Source organism: Triticum urartu, chromosome 5 (genome assembly GCF_003073215.2).
Source record: "Triticum urartu cultivar G1812 chromosome 5, Tu2.1, whole genome shotgun sequence".
Classification (NCBI taxonomy): domain Eukaryota; kingdom Viridiplantae; phylum Streptophyta; class Magnoliopsida; order Poales; family Poaceae; genus Triticum; species Triticum urartu.
Window position 1 is genome coordinate 657,759,130 of NC_053026.1, and position 6,600 is coordinate 657,765,729.

Below are 6,600 nucleotides of genomic sequence, written 5' to 3' on the forward strand. Positions count from 1 at the left end.
AGCTGAGCATTGTTGAGCAACCAGAGAGTCTTCTTTCAATTTGCTGGCATATACTATGTGTGAAGTCTTCAACTTTCAGTCTATTAGCACTGAGGGGTAGACCCAAGTAAGTGAAAGGGGAGTTTCCTTTTCTTGCATCTAAGCGTCTGAAGCAGCTGAGACAAGTCATCTTCTTGAACATTGATAGGAAACAGAATAGATTTGTGATAATTTATTTTTAGACTAGTTGCATCATTAATTCATTCATTATCTTGCCTTTTCATATGAGATTCGTCGATCGATGATTAGTTTTGGATATTTAGCTAGGTAGTTTAGTGCTAATAGGAACAATACTAAGAATATACCAGACTATTAGTTGTCTAGCAAATTGGAGCTAACAAAAGGATAAGCCTAGATAGCTAGAGCATGCCCTGGAGCATTAGTTGTTCTTCTCGCATCTCGCACCCCCCCCCCCCTCCGTTCACCAATCAAATAGCTTTCTCCAAAAAAAAACAACTACAGCTAGCCAGTGTATGATTGCTATTACCATTACGGATAGCTTCCTGTAATGTGAACTGGTCTCTCTCTGCTAGTGGCTTAACCATCTTCTCATTTTCAAATTCACAGATATTTTTTGATTTCGCAAACATTTTTTTAATTCAAAATATATTTTCTTGATTTTGCAAGCATTGTTTAGAATTCAAGAGCATTGGTTCATTTAACTGGAATATTTTTGAATTTTGCGAACATTGCTTGCAAATTCTTGAAACAAAATTGAAACACAGGAACGTCTTGCATTGATATTTTATAAAAATCAGGAACTTTTCCAAAATCCATGAATGTTTTTCATATTCTTGAACTTTTTTCCAAAATCGATAATCTTTTTTCAAATTTGTGACTCGTTTTTAAAATCTATTTTTTCGGATTTCTTCAACTTCCTTTTCCATAGTTTGAACTTTTTTGTAAATGTATGAATTTTCTTAATGCTTGGTCAACATTTTTCTAAATGTTTTTATGAAGAGTGATTTTTGTAATATATTTATTTAGAATATTTGGACGTCTAAACAAAATTGAAAAAAAAGGAAAACGAAAAAAGAAAACAGAAAACAAGGCTGGCGTTTCAGCGAGACACGTATAGAGGCGCCCGAAGAGAGGTGCTCATTCTTGGCCCAGGCCCATTCACGAAACGCGTGAACACCAGGAGGTCTCGTCGCGTAGCGCGTGGACTAGAGGTCGGGTCTCCCCACCCTTCCCTTTGGTCTCCGGCATTGCTCCGCTGTCCGCGGCCGTCCTCCCATCCCAATTCCACTTCCTGCCTTCCAGTCGGCGGTGACAAGTCACGATGCGGCAACGGTGGGTGGCTGCGAACGGCGCCCTGCTGGAGCTGGAGGAAGGATCTGAGCGAGCCTTCGGATCCGCTCTGCTGTGCTGGCACGGGCGCCGCCGTGTGGGAGTCGAGGAAACGGCGAGCGCCCGTGCCGTCTCCCTGGAACCAGGTGCGAACCAGACAGCTTCTTCTTCTCTTTTCAAAAGATCCAGCTTCTTCTTCTTCTCTTTTCCCTGGAACCAGTGGCGGAGGACGAACTAGGATCCTGCTACTCCACCACTCCATATATATAGCTAAGCTGAATTAATTGGTTGCTTAGACCAAAGCGACTAGTGTCTAGTGTCCTACGGTACTACAGTTGTTTTCTCTCTAGACTCAAGACCCTGTTAGTGAGCGCTGGCTGTACGCTTGTGCTTTCTTTCATTCAGATCATAGTTTTAAATAGCTGGGACTATAGGGTATGTTTGGTTTACAACCAATGGTCACCCTACCAAAAAGTTGGCTGGCCCATAAGATTTGGTCATCACTTGGATCGGTGCCAAATATTTGGCGCGCCCAGCCCGCCCAGGTCGCTCCCGTGTAAAAACTGCCAAATCGCAGGCGCGGCAGGGGCGCAGAAAACCCGCGCCAAAAAGTTGGCAGCGTTGCCCTCGCACGCTTTTCATTGTCTTCGGTGATTATCAAACGTAATTAGTATGGCAGATTAAATGGCTGGGCAAATCAACGTACGTACCTACCATACCTTTGGATCAATTAATCCCGTCTAGCGGCCGGTAACCAATCCTGCTCTCTTTTTTACAGGGGAACCAATCCTGCTTAGCACAAGCAAAAAAACAATCCTGCTTAGTAGTAATACCAAACCGTACCAAACACTTAAGTTATCGCAGTTTAACCAAAACATCGTGGGGAGCGCTGGGGCAGGTATGGTTCTCAGGGACGAACATGGAGCTACCATCTTCTCTTCTAGCCGAGAGTTACGGCAGTGTATCTCCCCGCTGGAGTCTGAACTTGCAGCATGCATGGAGGGCATTTCCCTAGCCTCACAATGGTCTGCACTATCGATTGTTGTCCAAACCGACTGTCTAGACGTGGCCAAGCTGATTAATGAAGGAGGAGAGAACCGGTCTGAGCATATGATGATGGTACGTGAGATCACTAAACTTCTACAGGACCGTGGGGAATTTCTAGTCAAGCATGTAAGGAGAGAACAAAATGTTGTTAGTTATTTTTTAGCAAACTATGGCAGAATAAAAAAGCACACCGCGGTGTGGCTTCGATCTGGTCCGAGGTGCCGGACCTTTGTAATGCAGACATGGCTGCTGGTTGATGAATGAAATATTTTTCCCTCGCAAAAAAAAACAAAACATCATGGATTAAAATGAAAGACTGTCTGGATGTCAACGTTCTTTGTACGGACATATGTGATGCGCATGTGTACTTTTATACACGCCCGTTTTCCACTTGGCACATTGTAGTTAATTAAGTGTTTTTAACACATGTCCCTTTTTTGTTATTAAAACTGGATTGCAATCAAACCAAACACTGATCAATCCAAATTCCCAAAGTGCGCCAAGTTAGTTGGCTGCAAACCAAATGGAAGCCTACTGATTTTGCCAAAAAATGGCAAGTACAATGGCTCTAAACCAAACAAGATCAACTTACCAAAAAATTGGTCATGCCCTAGCTTTGGTCATGCCAAAAAATTGGTGGGGTTAGTTGGGGCACAAACCAAACACACCCATAGCCTTTTCAGCAGCATGGTGCCGCTAAATGGTCGTCTTCATAAATAACCCGCTATAGCTGATTTGGAGGTCCGCCGCTATTTCCCATAGCCCGCTATTTAAAACATTGATTCAGATTAATGCAATGGTCAATGGATCCCTCTTCTTCTTTTTCTCTTTAAAAAAAATAGAAGCACGCGGCGGCGCCAGTGGTTCGTGGAAAGTGCAGATCAGTGATCCATCTTGGCTCCCGCATTCTCCTTGATGAATTATTAAGCTTCTCTAGTCTAGTTTAACTGTAAGAGTAGGGGTCCGATGCAACTCTCTTTCCCAAGCCAACCTACCAAAAGGGCTTGCAGAAAGAAAACTAGAACAACCAAGCAAAAATCAACGTCCTCCTGTTTCTTTCAATAATGCAGCTTCCTGGTTCCGCCGCGAAAAAGATATTTAGACCATCTGTGCATCGTCATTTTGAGTCTAGAAAGAAAGGCTGCTTTCACACATCTCTTCACACACACACAAAAAGGGGAGACACCTTATTTCCCTAAGTATAACAAGATAAAACTAAGGCAAAACATGTGCGGGGAATTAAGAGTTGCCCGTGCAACAAGTGATGATGAAGCGTCACCACTTGTTATTCTTGACCTCTGCATCTCATGCATGGTTTTCACTTTCAATGAGATTTCGATGAAATTCACTGAATTTCAGTAGACAAACACTGAAATAATTCATAGTTTCGGCCAAAATATTTCAACTATTTCAGTTGTCCACATGAATTCAAATATTTTTCAATTTTTTTAATGTTTAATTGAACTCAAGTAAATATTTCAGTCATTTGGCCAAAATGAATCTCGGTGATTTCGGTTGGTATTGAAATTTTTCTGAAACTGAGATTGAAAACCATGATGCCATGCCATGCTATGTGAAGAGCAAATAATGGGAGCGCCAGGTGATTATTTTTAAATAGCATTACAGTTCATAATCACATCTTCCCAGCCTACGTCATGCAACTTATAAATTGAGTGCAAAGCAACACATCACAATTCAACGTCACCAAACTAACCCTTAGAACGTCATATTTCTCAATTTTGTCATGAAAGTTATCTGCAAACTCATGCATAATTAACTTTACACTGTTAAATATATGTTTTAATAATCGAATACTATTACTACTCTATAAACTGCTTTTTGATCAACACATATCTCCAGAATTGTAGCCAAATCTAACGGTACGCTGTTGTACTAGTTTCAGAAGATGGATCATCCGGATAGTATGGTAAGGGAACTTATCCAAAGGGATGACAGGTCAAAATGGATAGCACATAGCAATCACAATGTGCAATGTTTCACAGAAGATGAGATAATAAGATTTACCAACAACTATGAAACTATGCTCGGAAGAGGTGCCTTTGGACCAGTTTATCAAGGAGTCCTTGAGGACAAAAGCCTAGTTGCAGTCAAGAGGTTTATCGACAATGTAAAAGATAACTTTGCCAAAGAATTGACTGTCCACCGTGAAATCAATCACAAGAATGTTGTCAGACTGCTCGGATACTGTTTAGATGAAAATGCCCTAATGATGGTCACGGAGTACATTCCTAAAGGAAACTTAGGTGACTTACTTCATGGTAACAGCATTCCTGTTCCACTGGATACACGAGTGAGAATTGCCTTAGAATGTGCAGAGGCATTGGGTTATATGCATTCACAGATGTATACTCAGGTCATTCATGGTGATATCAAGCCTTCTAATATACTTTTGGATGATGGACTAAGAGCAAAAATATCAGATTTTGGAATATCAAGACTAGTCAACACTGAAAATACTCTATACACCCTAAATGTGATGGGGGGTATAGGTTACATGGACCCTTTGTTTGCTCTGAATGGTCGCCTCACGGTGAAGAGTGATGTTGATAGTTTTGGAGTTGTGCTCCTGGAACTGGTAACAAGAAGAAAGGCAAGAAATTATGACGGGGAGATCGGCTTGGTTGAAAATTTTACTAAGGTTCTTGCAAAAGGGGCCAGGAGGGTGAGAGAGATGTTTGATGCTGAAATTGCAATCCCAAGCAACATGAAGACTATTGAACAGATTGCACAGTTGGCAGCTAAATGCTTGAGGTTGGAACACGACAAACGTCCTGAGATGCAGACTTAGAAAAGCTCTAAATCGGGGACAAGAAACAGAAAGGCGAGCTCCGTTTTCTTGGGGAAAGATAACCAAACTAGTAAACGTTGGAATTGTAGCTCCAGATGAAACTACAGCATCACTAGAAAGCAGTAGCAGCACCCGAAATGTGGGAACTTTTATCGCTGGGTCGGCAGTGGCATGTCCATTGTTCGTGCTGGATGACCTGTTTCGGGCATCGACTGAAGTTCTGGGCCATAGTACAGCCAGAACAACATACAAAGCGACACTTGAGAGTGGAGCCAAGCTGTTGATGAGGATACTGGTGGGAGTGGTGGTCATTGGAGCCATCGAGAACGAACACATTGCGCCACTGCAGTTTTATTACTACAGCAATGTTGAGAAGCTGCTTGTGTACAATCACTTCTCCAGGGGTAGCCTAGCAACAGCGCTCCACGGTAATATATGATGTGCATTGCTTCCTTTATTTACAAGATGTAATGTGTTGATGCATCACTGATTCATGCTGCGTCGGTCGATCCAGGGGACCTAGTCTGTGCCCGAGCTACGCTGCATTGGGAGCAACGGTTATCCATCTCTGTTGCTGCGGCCTGCGGCGCGTGGTGTGGCGTTCATCCACTCAATCGGAGCATCAAGCTGCCATGGCAACATAAGGTCTTCTAACATCCTGCTCACTGGTACCAACGGCGCATGTGTGTCAGAGAACGGCCTGAGAACGCTAGGCCTTTTCCCCAACGCCTCCGGCTACCAAGCGCCTCGCCTGAGGTTGCCGACGATGATATGTGGGTCACCCAGAAAGCAGACGTGTACAGCTTTGGCATTTTACTGCTGGAGCTTCTCACCCGTAAGGCTCCTGTAAAGAAAACACAGTTTAAGGAGGGAGTGGATTTGCTGCAGTTGATACAAAACCAGACTATGGTGTACGAGGTGTTGGATATGGGACTTCTAGATCATGAGGACAAGGGCGAGAGGAATACAAGGATGATGCGACTCATGGAGCTCGCCGTAATCTGCTGCGATTCAGATCCAAACTTGAGGCCTACAATGCCGTATGTCGCGGAGCAGATTGAGGAGATCCGATGTCTCTGACCCCTGTCCTGAGTAAGAACACTGCTTATTATACACCATATACATGCATACATTATTGTGTAGAAGAAGTTGCTTGGTCACAGTTGTATTAATATGTTGTCACAGTTTTCCCGACCTCTCTTTTCAGCTGGCCAAGCACATCTTGCGGGCACACCTGTCAGCCCTATTTATCTTGGCACTGTGATTGATGATAAGACATGGTATTCGAGTGTGTATTCTCTGACTATAATTTCTTGCATTCCACGTTCCCACTTTCATTCTGTCCTTGCAGATGTAGCAGCGACGCTGGTTTGAAATTTTGAGGTATCAGACCAAATTATAATTAAGAACAAAGA

At 43.0% G+C, this 6,600-nt stretch overlaps 1 pseudogene; it reads left to right on the forward strand.

The window, feature by feature from the left end:
* The first annotated feature begins 1,044 nt into the window (after window positions 1–1,044).
* Window positions 1,045–6,600, forward strand: LOC125511673 (annotated as a pseudogene).